We start from the raw sequence: 22497 nt of genomic DNA on the forward strand, positions 1-22497 counted from the left end.
CTTTTTTTTAATCGCTACAGTATCTGAAATATTTTTTTTGCGAGTATTAGATACAGGTCAAAATTTGTTAGGTATTATCGCAGGATGCGAGCTCTGTTTCTCGCACTCAATTGCATTCAGAATCAAATATTTTGTAAGGATAGATAGATCGTAACTGAAGCCTAATATAGACTAAAACAGTAGATTAATTGATTCGTACCAGTTCATAATCGTTGAGGTGCAGTCAGCTCTGAAAGGCTTAAGACATTTTAAATAAAAATTTATTTTTTACTTCAAAACCTTAGCTGTTATGTTACCGGGATTTGTCCAGAACAAATTTGCTTTCAAACTTCCTGGCAGATTCAAACTGTGTGCCCGACCGAGACTCGAACTCGGGACCTTTGCCTTTCGCGGGCAAGTGCTATACCATCTGAGCTACCGAAGCACGACTCACGCCCGGTACTCACAGCTTTACTTCTGCCAGTACCTCGTCTCCTACCTGCCCGCGAAAGGCAAAGGTCCCGAGTTCGAGTCTCGGTCGGGCACACAGTTTTAATCTGCCAGGAAGTTTCATATCAGCGCACACTCCGCTGCAGAGTGAAAATCTCATTCTGGAAATTTGCTTTGTTCCTTTGATTTAAAAAGAACACAGAGCTATGTCGGGTCACTAATTACTACCCAACAATAACAGATTGACCCAGATTACGTAGCTAACTCGAGTGCTTCATCTTTTACTGCCTCTCAGTTTCAGTTCCTTTATGCTATATCCACGCACATTTTTCACATTAAAACAAGAAAAGCTGGAGGATAGCACCAAACCAAGTGAAAGACTGATGCCCTGATGACTTCAAAAAATCTTGGGAAATGTCTATGTATCCCTATCTTTGGAACCCGCTGAATATGATTAAAATCACCCAAGCGTCCATGACAACATTTTATTCAGTGTCTTTCAGTATCAGCGATTCTCTACTTGGCCTCACTTGCAAACAGCTAAGCATAGTTTGCGTTGTGTGTCTGTGTGGCGTGGCAATGCTGGCGACCACGTGAACTCTTTCGCAGTCGAGTGTACCTTTCAACGCTGTTGAGAGAGTTCACGCATTGTCGTCTTGCAGAGCAACGGTAATAATTTACAGTGAGTTGAACCAGACATCCTTACATCGACAGCTTGCAGCCTCGCCTGAAAGGTAATGAATTAATATTTGCTTCATTCCACGTTGCGTTTTTGCCCGTTATTGTAAGGACCGTGATCTGTTCTATCTTCCAAACAATTGATGGGACAGGGCCGTTCAAGTGCAATAATTGAAAGTGGAGTTATGTATAACATAGAAAATGAACTGAATTTTCCGTTGGTGCTTGATGGAATGACATCAAACACTTTACTACGAAACATGCTTCAGAATATTGATCACCAAAATATGATGACATGAGTATTTTTGTACTTATAATGACAATAACTCCTGTTTTGAGTTCACTTAACCTGAATGGTTTGTGCCTCTCGAATATCGCTACAAATTCTTACGTAAAGTCTTTATTCAACGTAGCTGTGTAACAGAACGAAAAATATTATAGGCCTACTACACTACCATTCACAGCTGGATAGACGGATAGCTAGGCACAAAAATATTTTATATTATATATCAGTTAATATAATTAAACGTTTCGTAGCTTAAAATCCGTATTATCTCTATAGCTTGTCTGACTGTGTTACTTCTTGCAGATCATTTGCAAAACTTAAGCTTATTGTTACGTGTGAAATGGGATTTTGTAACGATTCGCGTGATGAATGACGAGAAGTGAAGCCCTAGAAATCATGAGTCGGTTGTAGGTAGACAATCACATTACCCAATCGTAATTTCCCATGGTTCATAACTGACGTTAGCTCGTATTTAGTGCATGTCCTCGGCAGATTCAGAACTAAGGCGCACAAGATGTGATTATAGCGACTAACATAGACTCCAGCATACGCTACACGTCACTCCGTTACCACAATTATTTGTTGTTCTCATTCGTTTGCTTCGCCACCCCACAACAGTGCCGGCCACGGTGGTCTAGCGGTTCTAGGCGCTCAGTCCGGAACCGCGCGACTGCTACGGTCGCAGGTTCGAATCCTGCCTCGGGCATGGATGTGTGTGATGTCCTTAGGTTAGTTAGGTTTAAGTAGTTCTAAGTTCTAGGGGACTGATGACCACAGATGTTAAGTCAAATAGTGCTCAGAGCCATTTTTGAACCCACAACAGTTTATCACATTCCTTCCTGAACTACCACTCGGACTACCTTAAGCTCGGTCCGTTACCACAGTCAGTTTAAGACGTTCGCATTCGGGTTGGCTTCGTCACATTTAAGTAGAGCTGCTTTTCATTACATCAAATGAAAAATTTCCCATGTCTTTTTGCGTTGTCTTAAAATGATCTAACGGCGAGGCTTTCCTGTAGACGACATCGCCAGCGAACTATTTTACTGAGCTTGTGATCCTATCTGATGAGTGGTTTACGTATTTTGTGGAAATTGGAGGTCCTGTTACTCCTGCTCGGGGCGCACCCGTTGGTACTTTGGTTTCTGTAAAATATTTGCCGCCCGCTACAACGTGTTGGACACCGTTAGTTAGATGTCCATCGAACCTATCACATTTTTTCGAAGATACTACGTAAGATCGTACCTTCGTTAGTACTCGACGAAGTAAGTCAGTGTCCATCTAGGGAGATGGAATCTACCTGTTTACTTGCATCCATTGTTTGCAAGACGTCGTGTTAGTAGCATGACGAAGGCAATTTAACTTGCCCTTATGTAGTAGGGTTGGCACATGCAGCTTTATTTACAGGCCTTATTTAATTTGACATTGATTTTGGTTTTACATGACACCATCTTCGGTTGATGTCTAACCTCAGTCTAGTTGATGTCTTGCCGCCATTCACACCAGAAGTATGGAAGAAAGTCCTGGATGGCGGAAATCGATTTTTTTATCGCCTGGGCATTCTCCCTAGCTAAGTGTTCCTCTAAATCAGCATCCACAAGACTGCTCAGCTATTAAAAACTCTTATGTGTCTGGCAGAGAGTTTATCGAACCACTTTTAGACTATTTCTATAACTCCCCCCCCCCCTCCCCCCCACCCACCACACCCCTCCGGAAAAGCAAACACTTCAGTCTTCCTGTGCGAGCTCTTATTTTATTACGACGATCATTTTTCTGTATGGAGGTTGGCGCCTACAAAATAGATTCGCATTCGAAGGAGAAGCTTGCAGATTAAAATATCATCAGAACATCTCGAGGCAACAAGAAATCTCTCTTTTTTTGTGATTTTCACTCCAACTCACGCATTATATCCGTGACATCCTCCCCCTATATCGCAATAATACAAAGCGACATGCCCTTTACACTTTTTCGGCGTCCTCTGTCAATCCTCTCTGGTACGAATTCTATACTGAGCAGCAATACTCCAGATGAGAGTTGTAAGAGGTCCATGATTAAGGAATTTGTTGCTAGCGCACTCGAGCAGATGTAATTTCGATGGATTGCTCACGCGCTGCCTGCGATATGTAAGCTATAAGATAATCTGAGACCAAAGAGCAGTGTTGACTGCAGTAGAAACTGTGTAGCAGTTGTAGTAGTTGTTGCTAGCGAGCAGTCTGGTGTATCGTGTTGGCTGGGCCGGTCGTGGTGGAGCGATGGCGGAGCCTGAGCGAAGGTAAAAGCAGCCTCGCGCATATGTAGTATTGTTATATCAAGCCCCATGTAAATGTTTTTAAAAAATATCTTAATAATAACCTTTCTCATAAAGAGTAACTGTTGACAATCATTCATTTCAATTTAAGGAATTTACTAATTTCTCCAATCCTTGGTCATCCCGATTATTGTAAACAAAAATCAGTTGTTTCTTTTTATACATGACAAATCTATCGGCCAGCATTGCACAGGGCTGTGCCAGAAAAATTTCATATAGGAGCACATATATACGCGTTATCCGGCGACCTTAACTGAGGTAAGAATTTTCATTTTTTATTCAGAATGATCTTTCAGGGCCATGACGCAGCGCTGCTGACGTCCAAAATTCACCAGTTTAAATTCACAGTCATTATTGAAAGGTTATAAGTGAGCGACAATTTTATTGAGAAGTTAGTTACATTGTATTATTGGTAGGTTACGAAATTTTACTGTTGGGAGCTTTCGGATTTTTTTTTTTTTTTTTCTTGGGAGGTTACACTAAATAAGAATATTATTTATATTATTTTACCGTGAGGAGGTTACAGGGTGGACAAGCGTAGTGCAGGCAATCTCTTTAGTGTATCTGTTGCATATTCTAAGTGTTCCGCAAATAACAAGGACTCTTCGGTTTGTCTTCCTCACAACATTATCCAAACGATCGTTCCAGTTTAAGTTATTCGTAACTGTAATTCCTAGTTATTTAATTGAACTGAAAGCCTTTAGTTTGTGTGTAATCGAAATTTAACGGATTTCTTCTAATATGTGGATGACGTCGCATTTTTCGTTATTTAGAGGAAACTGCGACTTTTCACGATACGCATGAATCTTGTCTAAATCATTTCACGATTGGATTTCATCTGCTGATTTTTCAAGACGTAAATGACAGGATCATCTGAAAAGAATTTAAGAGGGCTGCTAAGATTGTGTCCTAAATCACTTATACAAATTAGGTACAGCAGAGGACCTATAACAATTCCTTGGAGGAACACCAGATATCATTTCTGTTTCGCTCCGTGACTTTCCCTCATTTACTACTAACTGTGAGCTTTCTGACAGGAAATCACGGATCTAGTCACATAATCCCCCCCCATGAACCATGGACCTTGCCGTTGGTGGGGAGGCTTGCGTGCCTCAGCGATACAGATAGCCGTACCGTAGGTGCAACCACAACGGAGGGGTATCTGTTGAGAGGCCAGACAAACGTGTGGTTCCTGAAGAGGGGCAGCAGCCTTTTCAGTAGTTGCAAGGGCAACAGTCTGGATGATTGACTGATCTGGCCTTGTAACAATAACCAAAACGGCCTTGCTGTGCTGGTACTGCGAACGGCTGAAAGCAAGGGGAAACTACAGCCGTAATTTTTCCCGAGGGCATGCAGCTTTACTGTATGATTACATGATGATGGCGTCCTCTTGGGTAAAATATTCCGGAGGTAAAATAGTCCCCCATTCGGATCTCCGGGCGGGGACTACTCAAGAGGATGTCGTTATCAGGAGAAAGAAAACTGGCGTTCTACGGATCGGAGCGTGGAATGTCAGATCCCTTAATCGGGCAGGTAGGTTAGAAAATTTAAAAAGGGAAATGGATAGGTTGAAGTTAGATATAGTGGGAATTAGTGAAGTTCGGTGGCAGGAGGAACAAGACTTCTGGTCAGGTAACTACAGGGTTATAAACACAAAATCAAATAGGGGTAATGCAGGAGTAGGTTTAATAATGAATAGGGAAATAGGAATGCGGGTAAGCTACTACAAACAGCATAGTGAACGCATTATTGTGGCCAAGATAGATACGAAGCCCACGCCTACTACAGTAGTACAAGTTTATATGCCAACTAGCTCTGCAGATGACGAAGAAATTGAAGAAATGTATGATGAAATAAAAGAAATTATTCAGATTGTGAAGGGAGACGAAAATTTAATAGTCATGGGTGACTGGAATTCGAGTGTAGGAAAAGGGAGAGAAGGAAACATAGTAGGTGAATATGGATTGGGGGACAGAAATGAAAGAGGAAGCCGCCTGGTCGAATTTTGCACAGAGCACAACATAATCATAACTAACACTTGGTTTAAGAATCATGAAAGAAGGTTGTATACATGGAAGAACCCTGGAGATACTAAAAGGTATCAGATAGATTATATAATGGTAAGACAGAGATTTAGGAACCAGGTTTTAAATTGTAAGACATTTCCAGGGGCAGATGTGGACTCTGACCACAATCTATTGGTTATGACCTGTAGATTAAAACTGAAGAAACTGCAAAAAGGTGGGAATTTAAGGAGATGGGACCTGGATAAACTAAAAGAACCAGAGGTTGTACAGAGATTCAGGGAGAGCATAAGGGAGCAATTGACAGGAATGGGGGAAATAAATACAGTAGAAGAAGAATGGGTAGCTTTGAGGGATGAAGTAGTGAAGGCAGCAGAGGATCAAGTAGGTAAAAAGACGAGGGCTAGTAGAAATCCTTGGGTAACAGAAGAAATATTGAATTTAATTGATGAAAGGAGAAAATATAAAAATGCAGTAAGTGAAACAGGCAAAAAGGAATACAAACGTCTCAAAAATGAGATCGACAGGAAGTGCAAAATGGCTAAGCAGGGATGGCTAGAGGACAAATGTAAGGATGTAGAGGCCTATCTCACTAGGGGTAAGATAGATACCGCCTACAGGAAAATTAAAGAGACCTTTGGAGATAAGAGAACGACTTGTATGAATATCAAGAGCTCAGATGGAAACCCAGTTGTAAGCAAAGAAGGGAAAGCAGAAAGGTGGAAGGAGTATCTAGAGGGTCTATACAAGGGCGATGTACTTGAGGACAATATTATGGAAATGGAAGAGGATGTAGATGAAGATGAAATGGGAGATATGATACTGCGTGAAGAGTTTGACAGAGCACTGAAAGACCTGAGTCGAAACAAGGCCCCCGGAGTAGACAATATTCCATTGGAACTACTGACGGCCGTGGGAGAGCCAGTCCTGACAAAACTCTATCATCTGGTGAGCAAGATGTATGAAACAGGCGAAATACCCTCAGATTTCAAGAAGAATATAATAATTCCAATCCCAAAGAAAGCAGGTGTTGACAGATGTGAAAATTACCGAACTATCAGCTTAATAAGTCACAGCTGCAAAATACTAACACGAATTCTTTACAGACGAATGGAAAAACTAGTAGAAGCCAACCTCGGGGAAGATCAGTTTGGATTCCGTAGAAACACTGGAACACGTGAGGCAATACTGACCTTACGACTTATCTTAGAAGAAAGATTAAGGAAAGGCAAACCTACGTTTCTAGCATTTGTAGACTTAGAGAAAGCTTTTGACAATGTTGACTGGAATACTCTCTTTCAAATTCTAAAGGTGGCAGGGGTAAAATACAGGGAGCGAAAGGCTATTTACAATTTGTACAGAAACCAGATGGCAGTTATAAGAGTCGAGGGACATGAAAGGGAAGCAGTGGTTGGGAAGGGAGTAAGACAGGGTTGTAGCCTCTCCCCGATGTTGTTCAATCTGTATATTGAGCAAGCAATAAAGGAAACAAAAGAAAAATTCGGAGTAGGTATTAAAATTCATGGAGAAGAAATAAAAACTTTGAGGTTCGCCGATGACATTGTAATTCTGTCGGAGACAGCAAAGGACTTGGAAGAGCAGTTGAATGGAATGGACAGTGTCTTGAAAGGAGGATATAAGATGAACATCAACAAAAGCAAAACAAGGATAATGGAATGTAGTCGAATTAAGTCGGGTGATGCTGAGGGAATTAGATTAGGAAATGAGGCACTTAAAGTAGTAAAGGAGTTTTGCTATTTGGGGAGCAAAATAACTGATGATGGTCGAAGTAGAGAGGATATAAAATGTAGGCTGGCAATGGCAAGGAAAGCGTTTCTGAAGAAGAGAAATTTGTTAACATCGAGTATAGATTTAAGTGTCAGGAAGCCATTTCTGAAAGTATTCGTATGGAGTGTAGCCATGTATGGAAGTGAAACATGGACGATAAATAGTTTGGACAAGAAGAGAATAGAAGCTTTCGAAATGTGGTGCTACAGAAGAATGCTGAAGATTAGATGGGTAGATCACATAACTAATGAGGAAGTATTGAATAGGATTGGGGAGAAGAGAAGTTTGTGGCACAACTTGACCAGAAGAAGGGATCGGTTGGTAGGACATGTTCTGAGGCATCAAGGGATCACCAATTTAGTATTGGAGGGCAGCGTGGAGGGTAAAAATCGTAGAGGGAGACCAAGAGATGAATACACTAAGCAGATTCAGAAGGATGTAGGTTGCAGTAGGTACTGGGAGATGAAAAAGCTTGCACAGGATAGAGTAGCATGGAGAGCTGCATCAAACCAGTCTCAGGACTGAAGACCACAACAACAACAACAACAACAGTCACATAATGAGACAATATTCCATAGGCACGTAATTTGATTAGAAGGTGCCTGTGAGGAACGCTGTCAAAAGCCTTCTGAAAATGTAGAAATATGGAATCAACTTGAGAGCCCTGTCGATAGCATTATTTCATGTGGGTAAAGAGCTAGTTGTGTTTCACAAAAATAATATTTCCTGAATCCCTGCTGCCTGTGTGTCAATAAATGCAATAAATGGTTTTCTTCGAGGTAATTCATAAAGTTAGAACACCGTGTATGTTTCAGAAACCTACTGCAAATCGACGCCAGTGCTGTGGATCTGTAATTCTGCGGGTTATTTCTATTTCCTTCTTGAGTATTTATGTGACCTATACAACTTTCGAGTCTTCATGTACACATCTGTTCAAAAATAATTAAAATGGGTCCGAGCACTATGGGACTTAACAGCTGTGGTCATCAGTCCCCTAGAACTTAGAACTATTTAAGCCTAACTAACGTAAGGACATCAAACACATCCATGCCCGAGGTAGGACTCGAACCTGCGACCGTAGCGTTCGCGCGGTTCCAGACTGAAGCGCCTAGAACAGCTCGGCCACAGCGGCCGGCTGTACACATCTATGATTGAGCGAGTGCTTGTACATAATTACTATGTATGGAGACATTATATAAGCATACTAAGAAAGGAAACGTATTTGTATATATTATGAACTGAAAGACTTACCTCTGTTAAATGATTTAAGATGCTTTGCTACAACGAGGACATCTACTTCTGAGTTACTCATATTCAAAAATGCTCTTGATTTTAAATCTGGAATATTTACTTCGTCTTCTTTGATGAAGGACTTTCGTAAAACTGTCAGCGCTAGCGTGCCTACTGCTACGTCGAGCACACGGGTCGGGAGGAAGAGGATAATAGTGTCTAACAAACCGTCGACAGCGAGGTCGTTAGAGACGCAGCACTAGCTAGGATTAGGGAAAGATGAAAGAGGATATCGGCCGTGCTCTTTCGAAGGTACCATCCCGGCATTTGCCTGAAGCAATTTAGCGAAATCACGAAAAACCTGAATCGGAACAGCTGCACGCACGTTTGAACCACTGGGTTTGGTATCCGATACTGCCAGGGATTGTCCTTGGTGGGAGGACTGGAACCTAGTACCAACTGAGGAGCTACTTGATTAAGAAGTAGCGGCTCGATGGTTTGGGAAATTTGTAATGGTCACACAGCAGTGTGCTTGCCCCATACTTCTCCACACACATCTGAATTACGGCATTGGCAAAGAACAACACGGCGACCATTGGGTACTGAATAGTCAGTCAGGGTCACTTTGGGGACCTTTGCTTTTACATGATCATGTGGTATCTTAGAGGGACATGAAGATAATGTAATTTAACACCGAAATCGATTGCAAATAAAGTACTGCATAAATATAGAGGGTGATTCAGCTGCCCCTACCGATTGGCTTTACGCAACCCGCAACGCCTGCAAATTTCATGTGCAAGATTTTTAAATTCTCTCCTTCGGTACTTGTAAACTATCACTCCAACAGAAAAAATGAACAGGACTTTTTCGTAGGAAATTTAATGTAGTTAAATTTTGTTCTGAAATATGTTTTTGCTAGAGGCCATAGTTTTCGAACTATTCTAGAAAAATGTGCAAAAATGACCATCAAATGCTGTTTTTTTTAATAAATCTAAAACCATGACCTCCAGTGAAAACGTATCCCAGTATAAAATTTAACTACAATAAATATCCTACAAAATGACCCTGTTCATTTTTTGTGGGACTAATAATTAGCATGTACTGGGCGAGAGAATGTGAAAATCTCTCATGAGGCTTTTGAAGGCGTTGTGCGTTGCATAAATCCCACAGGTAGGGGCAGCTGAAATACCTTGTGTAGTATCGGCTGTCGTCGTATGATCTATCGGAAGATAGATGTTCCGAGATTGGAACTTGCCACTTTCGATGTTGATCAACAACCATCTTTTTAAATAATGGATTACAAGAAAGGAACAATAAAGATACGAACGACCCGCCCCTTAAATGCTTACAGGACAAAGATTTTCCCGGCATAATGTAGAAGGACCGAAGTTTTCATTTCCGCGGCTGTGAAGAGGCACTAAAAGCGATTCTGTTTAACGAAGCCAATTAGGGGGGTAATATTTCCCGCGGGCCGGGCTACCCGGGAGACCACTAAACACTTGTCGCCGCCGGGAGCGCCGGCCATCTCGCATCGCCCCCCCCCCCCCCCCTACCCAGCTCCTTTATTTTCCTCCTCTTAAGAAAATAACAGAACGTCCCCGAAATAAAACGGAGCGCGGATCGCTGCCGGCTAATTGGCGCCATTAACAGTTCTTTCTGGGGAGCGGCGAGTTCTTAATTACTCCTCCGAGGCGGCGGGCCTGCGAGGACAACGGCCCGAGTGAAAACGCCTAAATCAAGCGCCGCGACGTGCGGCGACCTCGTCCCGGATAGCGCGAGCGGAGCAAAGAGTGGTCGCTGATAAGGCGCCAGTTGTACCTCGCAAGCCGGCGCTCCGTAGCGGCCTGGAAAACCCTGTCCGTGCATCCTGTGTTATTAGATACGATCGCGACACGCCTGTGTGGACGGCCCCGTTAAATCACTCTGATGTCTTGGCCCTGGGACGCCGAGGTAGCTGGTTCAGACCCCAGCGGCTGAAAACTGTCTTCGCAACCAGAGTTCGCTTAAGCCGTACTCACACGGGACTTGTTTCTCACCGTTGAGCGCGCTAGCCGTTGTGTTTGGTGCACCCTTAGAAACGATCTGGTGCATCACACGGAACGTGCTGCTTATCATGATCTGCATCAACAGCGCTCTCCAGCCTCAGTTCTCGGCTGTGTCTTCTTTACAAAATTTGACAAACGTAAAATTTTTACCTTAGATCTATTAAAACGCACATTTCCTCTCTTGCCTGCATGCTACGAGGGTCACTCCAAAAGAAATGCACACTATTTTTGTAAAAATAGTTTTCATTCTGCATGTGTGAAAGTCTTAGTGTGTAGATACATCCTTCCCGCTTGTTTTCAAACTTAGTTCAACCTGTTCCCGTGAGTGGCGCCGTCACAGCATGTCTTCAATATGGCTGCTTCACTTGACGTTCGTCAGAAGCAACATGCTGTCATAGAATTCCTGTGCTGTGAAAACGAGACAGTGGGAAACATCCACAAGAGGTTGAGAAGGTGTATGGAGATGCTGCTGTCGATCGCAGTACAGTTAATCGGTGGGCAAGCAAGTTACGTGATGAAAGCGGGCACGGCAGTATTGAGGATTGTCCTCGCAGCGGCAGGCCTCGTACTGCACACACTCCAGACAGTGTGCAGAGAGTTGACGAATTGGTGACTGCTGACAGACGCATCACAGTGAACGAATTGTCACGCTACGCTGGGATAGGTGAAGGAAGTGTTTGCAGTATACTGAAAGTGTTGGTGTTAAAAAAGGTTTGCTCCAGGTGGGTTCCCAGGATGTTGACAGTGGCTCACAAAGAAACAATAAATACGGTATGCAGCGAACTTTTGGAACAGTACCAGAATGGTGGAGAAGAATTTCTTGGAAGAATTGTGACAGGTGATGAAACATGGCTCCATTTTTTACCACAGACGAAGAGGCAATCAGTGGAGTGGCATCATGCAAATTCACCCGAGAAAAAAATTCAAAACCACACCTCCTGATGGAAAAGTTATGGCAACGGTGTTTTTCGATTCCGAAGGGCTCTTGCTTGTGGACATCAAGCCAGGTGGAACCACCATAAATTCTGATGCATATGTGATGACATTGAAGAAACTTCAAGCTCGACTGAGTCGTGTTCGACCACATCCTCAAAAGCAGGATGTTTTGCTGTTGCACGACAATGCACGGCAATATGTCAGTCGAAAAACTTTGAAAGCGATTAAAAAAACTCGGATGGACAACACTGAAACACCCGCCTTACAGTCCTGATATGGCTCCATGTGATTATCATCTCTTTGGGAAACTGAAAGACTCTCTCGTGGAACAAGGTTTGAAGATGATGACTTCTTTGTGCACGCTGCCAAACAGTGGCTCCAACAGGTTGGTCCAGAATTTTATTGTGCGGGTATACAGGCTCTGGTTCCAAGATGGCGTAAGGCAGTTGAGAAGGATGGAAATTATGTGGAGAAATTAAAATATTGTTCCTAAAGGATGTATCTAGACATTGTAAAACTTTCAAACATTGTAGAATAAAAGATGGATTTAAAAAAATAGTGTGCATCCCTTTTGGAGTGACCCTTGTAGTAATATTGTTTCAGTACCATAAACATGTGATAAGGCAACAATGGGAAGTTCCGCTTCCAGGCATTAAGGACATCAGCTTATAAAAGAAAAGTTGCCAGTAATGCGGCACAAATTTACAGTAATCGTCCACATAAGGTAAAAACTACACTGACGGAAAACACCGCAACATCAAAAAATAATTAATTTAGAGTACTGAAGTTTCGAGAACACATTTGTCTACGTAACATACTCGTAATTAAGATCACATGTTAATGTAAGAGCGAGATAGACCATTGGAAATGTGAAATGCTGGTAGATTTATAACCGGTGTAACTGCCAGAATGTTGAATGCAATCATGCAAAGTGCATGATTTGTGTTGTAGAGGTGCGGGATGTCACTTTGTGGGATGGCGTTCCAGATTGTTTCATCTGGTCTCTCAATACAGCGTCGGCTAATGCTGTTTGTGGATGACACTAGAGATGTCGCCCAATCATGCCCCACATGTTTTCGATTGGAGACAGATATGGTGATTGAGTAGGCTAAGGCAACATGTCGACACTCTGTAGAGCATTTGTATTACAACAGCAGTATGTGGGCGATGGTTATCCTGTTGGAAAACAGCCCCGGTAATGGTGTTCATGAATGGCACCACAGTAGGTGTAATCACCAGACTGACGTACAAATATTCGGGCAGGGTGTGTGCGATAACCACGAGAGTGCTGTGATTTATTTTCCGTCAGTGTACTTCGTCAATCTCACTATTCAGCAAAACCGTAAGGTCATTGATAATCACTGTTTCTGTTCAGTAGCAGTATATTTGGAACATTTGAAATATAAGACACGAAATAAGAAAGAGCCAAACATCCTACTGCAATTTGATTAGTGCAAGCTCTTTTGTAAAGAAAGATAAAAATTCCAGAAAGTCATTTATTTACTTCAGTATTACTGTTACTATTTACGTGTGTGTGTGTGTGCACAATTATAAACAATATTCATCAAGGAATCATGTATTCCAAATTCTTGAATTTTTTTTATGAACAAATAAATAAAAACCGAATTGTTGCGAATCAGGCGGTAATGTAGATAGCAGTCTTGCAATTCGAAGGTCCATGTTTCTTGACATGTTCACAGAATCAAACTAACTCACTCCTGAAAAAGAGTTCACTCATATTTACTTAGCATCGAATACTACAGAACATACTTATACCAAATAAATAATGAAGTCCCAGAATCTTTTAGGAAACGCGGAAGTGAATTTTTTCAATTTTTCTGTTATAACAAGAGACTTGCACAGTACTTTGTCCAGTGCACTACGTAGAACGTCTGTGATGTACTTTTATGTTGCGGTCTCCTGAAGGCTTTAATCCTCGATATATTGTAAACTGAATCTAAACGGTCCAGTCACACCGCCTATGTTCGACGTCAGTGATGAATAAAACTCGTAGACGGAGGCGACAGCACCACCATCTCTAATGACCCCGATGTCGACGGCACGCTAAACCCAATCATGCTTCCTTGTGACAGCACTAACAGTGGAGGCTACGTAAAGCTTGGCAGATGTGTGTGTTGCGGGGGGGGGGGGGGGGAGGGAGAGGATAGTTGAGAACAGTGCAGTCGTTGTTGTAATGCGGAAATGGAGCGATTCACCGAGGTAACAAACGGTATGATTATGTGCTTTCGGGCCAAGGGTGCAAACGTTTCCGGAAGAGCTAAGTTATTTGCCTCAGTTATTAAAGTATACTGGTCATGGCAAAACGCCGCTATCGAAAACCGGTTGCACTTTGGTGCACTAATAACCATGACGGCTGCAGAGGTGTGTACGGCGAAACAGACGTGTAGCCGTTGGGAAACTCTCCACCCGAATGAATCAAGGGCCTACCAACCGCGTCTCCCACGACTGTTCGGCGAATGTTGCTACGTATGGGCCTCCACAGCAGACGTCTTGTTCATGCACCCACGCTCACTGCTGTTCATCAACAACAAAGACTGGAATTTGTACTCCAATACCGCAACTGGACAGATGGCCTTTCCAGATGAATAACGTTTCGCGCTCCATCGGGCAGATAGCCGTTGTCGTCTACGGTGTGAAACCTCTGAAAGTAGACACCCTAAAACAACCACGACGAAGCAGGGAGCGTTATGGTCTGGGAAATGTTCTCCTGGCATTCTCTGGATGATCTCGTCATTCTGGGAGACAAATGGATCAACACAAGTCTCATAGACTGCATTAATCAGATAATGTAGATCATCCACTGTTACGGAATTTTATCATTCTTATCTTGCAACGGAGTGCCGCAGGGTGCGAGGGGCCCTCTGCCGGTCACGTTCCTCCACCCACTTCCCGCCTGTGCGGAATTCTCACGTTAGCGCTAACAGAGGGCGCTGATTGTGTGCAGAACTATATTTTCTTCCATTTGTGGCTCCTTTAGCGATTTATTTTATGTTGTTTAATATTACCCGGTGCAATATCAACGGTGTTTAATATTTATATCATTGCCTAGAATATTGGCAGTAGAGCATATGTCAACCACTGTTTTCTAACTCTTCATCTTTTTAACAATATTACTTTTGTCGTGTTCTTCTTTTTATTGCTTTTTGTTACTGTAACACCTTTTATACTTTATAAGCTTATTACAGACTTTAACTATTGTATCCCCCTTTTATTTTCACCGTTTCAGTTAATTCTTAAAAACTAGTGTATGCCGACATTAGCGACATCTGGTCAACACAAACATCTTGTGGCTGCTGTACGGCAGCTTGTTTTAAACAGTAGTTTTACTGACAATATGACTCGTGCATGTGATGTTATTTATATGTATTTGACGATGCTGGTGCTGATTCCGCATTTAACATTTGACGATGCCACTATGGCTGCAGTACATTAGGACTTTGTTTTTATGAAACAGGTATGCCTCTTCATATTTAAAGCGCACAAATTTAAATTTTGTCAGTACTACTTTCGAATATGCTCTATGTATTGTTCTTAAGCTGTATACAGTTTGCGACTGTATTTATGTTTTTCCCATTTTTGCTGCAGATCTGATAATCGTCATTAAAGACGGAAACCGGTAATCTGTTAAACAAAAAAGATTGTGACCATAGACGAAAATTAAAGCAAACAAGTACCCTCTATTCTTGGGGGCCATGTACACTCCTACATGCAGTTTCTTTCTCCTCGGCACAATGACATCTACCAGCAGGACAAAGAAACGTGTCACACAACTCACAGTGTATATGCGTGGTTTCGAAGACCACCAGGATGAGTTTTATGTACTCCCATGGTCACCAAACTCACCGGATGTAAACCCGATAGAAAATCTGTAGGACCACCTCGATCAGGCAGTTCGCGACATGCGGCCTCTACCGAGAAACCAAGCGCAGCTGACACGACACTGGAGTCGGCGTGGCTCTGCAGAACCTGTCGGTACCTTCCAGATCCTCACTGACTCTCTTTCTGCACGACTCGCAGCTGTACGCGCTGCAAAATGTGGTTTCTGAGGCTTCTGAGAGATGGTCGCATTAATGTGGCTGGAAGTGTAGTTATAACAAACTGTAACATGGACGATCAATAGTTTGGACAGGAAGAGAATAGAAGCTTCAGAAGAATGCTGAAGATTAGATGGGCAGATCACATAACTAATGAGGAGGTATTGAATAGAATTGGAGAGAAGAGGAGTTTGTGGCACAACTTGACGAGAAGAAGGGACCGGTTGGTAGGACATGTTCTGAGGCATCAAGGGATCACAAATTTAGCATTGGAGGGCAGCGTGGAGGGTAAAATCGTAGAGGGAGACCAAGAGATGAATACACTATGCAGATTCAGAAGGATGTAGGTTGCAGTAGGTACTGGGAGATGAAGAAACTTGCACAGGGTAGGATAGCATGGAGAGCTGCATCAAACCAGTCTCAGGACTGAAGATCACAACAACAAACCAACGACAAAGCGTTTGTGGCGGATATTTAGTATGTCATTCCCTTGAAACTGCATACTTTCACAACACGCCAGTTATAATACGAAAACAACCATCTACGAAAATTCTTTAATCTACTAAATGAAGTTACCCAGCATTTTATTACAAATCACATTAATAACGACGGTTTTTAGAGAGACCCTAAGTGTACGAATGCTTTGAAACTGCACATAAATTTATAGGACGTAATTTGTGAAATAAAATGGGCTTGAAGTGGCGTCTCCCAAGTTCTGCTCGTGACGTAGAGAGCGTCCTTCCGTCCTATTAGTTAAAAGTTTCGTTGGACGCTGCCGAAATGTCAGAGAACTTATTTCGTGTTTCATGTCCCCGCAATGCTTTCTCATCACGAAATAACGGGAACTGAAGTCACAAAACTCGTACAGCTCCACATCCACATCAACTATTACGTCTCGAGTGCGGACAGCTTCAGTATTTATGCTCAGCTAATTGCGGCACTTCTGAGACGATTGGGTCATCATCTCATTTTTATGTTACTATAAAACATAAGTGCTCCTAGCCCGGTTTAAAATGCAGCAGGCTCTTAAATATTAATTCAGTAATTTCACTTGAATTGTTATACAGGGGTTCAGATGCCACCGAATAGACCTTTCTTTGCTGTATAAATGGTTGGCAGTTTTCTCTCGCACATGTTCGATCAGTATTCTATCTATCAGAGTTCTGATTTGAAATTTTCTGGCAGAATAAAACTTTATGTCGGAGGGGGACCAGACCTGATATTTACGACAAAATAATTTCCCTCTTTATCCGTATTATAAGTGGTGCAATTTTGTGAAGACGCAATTTGTAACTCTTTATAAAACCATATCAATAGCCGCTTGAGTTAGAGATAGCTTAATAGTTTTATTCGCTCAATCACGACCGTTTTCGGGCGATTATAAGCCCATACTCAGATGTGCAGGAACCGTGAGGCATGTAGTCCCCGCACATTGGAAAAATTTGGAAATTTGTGGTAAGGACTATGGGACCAAACTGCTGAGGTCATCGGTCCCTAGGCTTACATACTACTTAATCTAACTTAAGCTAAATTACACTAAGGACAACACACACATCGATGCCCGAGGGAGACCTCGAACCTCCGACGGGGGGAGCCGCGTGGGCCGTGACAAGGCGCCCCAAACCGCGCGGCCACATCGCGCGGCCCGCACACTGGACACGGGACTGCAGGCTGGTGGCTGCCCCACAGATCCTCACTTGGGTTTACATCCGGGAAGTTTTGCGGCCAGAGGAGAACAATAAACCCGTCCTGATGCTCTTCGAACCATGCACGTGCACTGCGATCTGTGAGACACGTGGTCAGTGCGGGCGACCACGCGCCTAACGATTCCTCTTATTCCTGAAGATGGACTTATAATCGCCCGAACCCGATCATGGTTGAACCAATAAAAAAAACTATTTACAGCTGAAGCTGTTAATTATCCGATTCTCCCATGAAGCTCAGTTGCGTATGTCCTTTTGACCAAACCTATATGAAAATGTTTCGTCCACTTTATAGGAGAGTGTTTTCCTTTCTGTTTATTGTTGTCAAATGTTGTAGTGGAAAAGGAGATTCCAGAGTTGAGCTAACACTACCCAACTAACCACTAACACGTTCAGTAGTAAATGTTCTATTTCAGATTCTACTGCTACGTCAGAGAGGTCGAGTAGCCAAGAATTGTGCTTATTTTGTTATGATCAGCCATACATCTCTACACCACAAGTGATAGAACGATGTTGAGGTCGTCAGAGGTCGACCACAAGATTGGATTGGGAGAGAATGAGGAAGGAAATCGGACGTATTATTTTCCAAGGCCACCTTCTCGACATTTACGTTAAGCGATTTAGGGAAACAAATTTGGATTGCCAGACAGGCTTTCTCTAATATGAGTACATTGTTTGAACGTTGCACTTATATAGCTGATAATACTAGGAAAGGTCATAGAACAACGTGAAGTTTAATCACAAGACATTCAGCATAAACCAGAGTGAGTGTACACCAATGTAGGTGTAAAGCTGCTTTACCACTTTAGCTTCTTTATCCTTCTGAAGACGGGCCAATTATTGGCAGGCGCTGTTGTCGGTGTTTTTGGGATGTTTTAGTCTATGGAACATAATTGTTCGCCTCTCGGTTTCAATTGCAGACGATAATCAAGGTTGCTCTCGCAATGGAAAGTGGTTTCATGATTCAGGGAATGTATTAATCTGATAAGGCCCATCATACCGAGAAAGTCCGTGTTTTTGGAATCAGTTTGCACTGTTATGCTTTTCTAAAGAACGTGCATTACGTTGTTACATCCTATATTATCGCAAAATCCAGTAAGCACTGCCTCTGACGATCAAACATTAATTTTGAATGATATCTGCGCAATTTTTGATACTTGTAAAACATAGTCTCAATCAGTGTCCAACAAAGTAACAGGAGCGGCAAATAAACAACGAGACTTCGCGTATCCTACATCACAGCCACAACGGACGAGGATAGTGTAGATGGCCCTGATACTTTCGGAACTATCAACTCCCCTTACGTCGTTTGCTTTTGGGCATTGGTCGCAGAGGACATTGTTGTATAAAAGTAAAGCAGAACATTATCCTCAAACTGCATGTGAAATTTAAAAAATCGCCAACGGAATGTTTTAAAGTATTAAGGGAGAAGTTTTTATAATGACATTTTCACTCTGCAGCAGAGTGTGAGCTCATATGAAACTTCCTAACACATTAATACTATAGCAGGTAGAAGCTAAAATATTTTCTAGAACATTTTTACCTACAACAAAAAATTGCAATTATGTCCAAGTTACCACAATTTTAGTGAAATTACGTATTTATATTTGCAACTGACTTGGATTGCAGCATTAAAGACATGCTGCCTTTTTCGGGTTATTGTTTTGCTACCGTATGCTTAAATATTTTAGAAAATATTTTAGTTTCTACCTACTAAAAAATTGTTAGTTGTATACCAAATACCACATTTTTATCAAAATTATGTATGTATATTTGCGGTTGACCACGACATGATTATACAAGCAACCTCTAGTGGCACTAAATGTTATCATTTTCTCTGGTAACTGTCACCGCGCGTCAGTTCACTGACGATCTTGTATGAGTGTCTACTCTGTGACTTGTACAGGGTGACTATTACTGACCTATATGAGATAAAATGGTCATAACTTCCGAACGGTTTGCGTTAGGGCGTTCAAACTGAACGGTTGGCCGCGGGGCATAATGGAAATTAGCATGAGCATGCATGGTTTGGTTTAGCCACGAAGTCCACATTAATTTGGATGGGTTCGTCAATAAGCAAAATTGGCGCATTTGGGGAACTGAGAATCCGCAGTTCTCGATCGGCAAGTCTCTTCACTCTCAACGGATGACTGCGTGGTGTGCAATGTCCAGTCACAGTATAATCGGTGCGATATTCCTTGATGGCACGGTGACTACCGAATGGTACGTGAAGATTTTGGAAGATGATTTCATCCCCATTATCCAAAGTGACCCTGATTTCGACAAGATGTGGTTCATGCAAGACGGAGCTCGACCCCATTGAAGCAGGAGAGCGCTTTGGAGACCGCATTCTAGCTCTGGGGTACCCAGCGGCCACTGGCATAGGCCTCGATTGGCCGCAATATTCTCCGGATCTGAAGACATACGACTCCTTTTTGTGGGGCTATATTTAAGGTAAGATGTACAGAAATAACCTCAAAACCATAGCTGAGCTGAAAACAGCCATTCAGAAGATGATCAACTGCACCGATTTTCTGACACTTCAGCGGGTTATGCAGAATTTCACTATTCGTCTGCGCCACATCATCACCAATGATGGCAGGCATATCGAACATATCATAATCTAATCCGAATATCTGTAGTGACATTTACACGTTTAATAAAGTGTGTGTACGCCGTAGTTTGTAACTAATTTACGTTTTTTTCATATAGTTCAATAATTGTCACCCTGTAATGTGGTACGGATGAACTTGAAGAAAGATATTGTAATTACTAGTCTTTATTTTGGCATGCCAGTGTCTCTTATGTCAACTATCCAGCTAATTAAGACACGGAGTACATTTATAGCTCTAATTGGGCACTTGCAATAACCCTTATCGAGATACGTGTAATAATAACTGAATATGTATTTTATTCATGACATTTACGCTATTTTTCACTATCTAATACGCTTTACACTTTACGTATACTATTCACAGAGCAGGTGGTGGTAACTCTGTTTACCGAAACCGATCATCGTAAATAAAGATTTCACAAATGCCACCTCAGCAGAAAAGTCGTCTTCCTTCGAATTGAATTTGTTATACTATTTTCTCATATGCAGTTGAATAATGTTGCAAAATTATATCACGTTTAGCTAGACGATCGTTACAGCATCGTTTGGCGCTGTGGAAATAAGCCATTGGCAGCTATGCGAGCTTACAGTTGCCGAGCAGTTAACGGAGATATAAAGTGCTCATGCATTACTTACACCAAGCAATATTCCTGACGTGAAGGTTATGGAACACGATTAGAAAAGAAATGATTTAAGCCCGGTTGGCATAAACCATGCTCAATCCTGACACCGTTTCTCGAACTAAGCAATGCGTGGAATTTGCTAATTTCAACGGCTCCAAAGCTGCGCGGAGTGCCGCAGCAGGCTGCAGTGCCTGTTTTGTAGGCAACCCGCCGGGTACTATATTTCAGTGGAAGCACTCCAGGCTCGTCCCAAACCAGTTGGACTTCGACATCTTCCCGCAGCTTCTGAAAGAACTAGCAACGTTTATCTGGAGAAATATTATTCATTGCAGTAACATCATCCACCTGCGAAAAAAACTAGTACAACGCCGGAAAAACGTGGTTTACCAAATGTTTGTTATTCTGGTATGTTTACCTGGTCGGGAAGGTGTGTGCTGCATGCGATATTGTGGAGACACAATTATTCAAAGACGCATTTGAAAAATAATGTCCATAAGTTAAAATGGTCTTCGAGATCCATGCCACTGCGTGGACTAAATTGTGACAAGATAATGCGAAAACGTGACAAACATGCCACGGCAGTACGAGGCTGCTTCATGCGCCTATAACAAATAGCGTGGGTGTAGTCTATGTGATTCGGTTCTGGCTGCACGTTGCGTGCATTTGGTACATATTATTCAAATAGCGGAGAAGAAGGATGGTGCTTCAGACGCATTTGAATAACATAAGAAATGCACTTGGTATCGATAAATTAGAAGCCAACAGTCAGAGTAAGGTAGGCCGGGAAAAGTGGCATCTACAGCGTCATCTCACTGCTGTGGAATAGACTGCAGAAGTGAGCAAATTCGGTGGTAGGCACGACAAGTTCGTAATTTTACCGGAAGACACTTGCTCTAGTCGGAGACACCGCGGCATTCTCTGGGTCACACGTCACTGCTCAGGCACTGTCTCGTCACCTTCTAAAGACTGCTTTGTACTCTCGGCTGCACAGAGTTACATTTCTCTTGCAGTGTGACTCTAAGAATTTAGTGTCTCCATAAACACTATATTTCGGTGTTGCGATTTTTTTCCTGCAGTCTATATTGATCAGGGTATCGTCTAATGGATGATAGTACCCCACAATAATGGCATGGTCTGGTAGACAAGTATCTGCTGCATGAGGACATCACGCGTCTATAATAGCCAGTAGCCAGTCCAGTAACTGGGCAAAAATTGATTGATCACTTTTGCCGCCGCAGGCAGAATAACTGCAGCACTAACAATGCCACCACGGTTGCCTGCTGATTTCCAAAGCTGAACAGTTTGATATTCTAATGGGGAACCGTTGTGTACGGTCTGTAGGGTGAGGCAGTTAAGACTGGCCATCTAGAACATATTAAGGACGAGTAAGTAATTCGCGGTTCGCTTTTCGCTACAGCACGAAAGTAATTTTTAATAGCTTGAGATTTACTACCTAAAGCGACATACGAAAATTTATGCCGGACCAGTACTCGAACCCGGCTTTCCCGATTATCATGAGCGGTCTCCTTACCTCTCAGGCTATCAGTGTACGGTCTAAACTTCCATATGCACCGCACCAGCTATTTCTTCTCGTAGATTATTAATTCATTTACCCATACTCGTACATCTCGTGATTCCTGTGCAGGTTTTAGAATCAAGACAACGAAAAGTCATACACTGTCCTCGTCAGTTTTGTCATAGGCCCGTCTTGGCCTATTTATTCCTTTTGGTAGACCTTCTATACCTATTACAGTTAAGTATAGCTTCAGGAATAAATTTCA

The sequence above is a fragment of the Schistocerca serialis genome, chromosome 4 (genome assembly GCF_023864345.2).
Source record: "Schistocerca serialis cubense isolate TAMUIC-IGC-003099 chromosome 4, iqSchSeri2.2, whole genome shotgun sequence".
Taxonomy (NCBI): Eukaryota; Metazoa; Arthropoda; class Insecta; order Orthoptera; family Acrididae; genus Schistocerca; species Schistocerca serialis.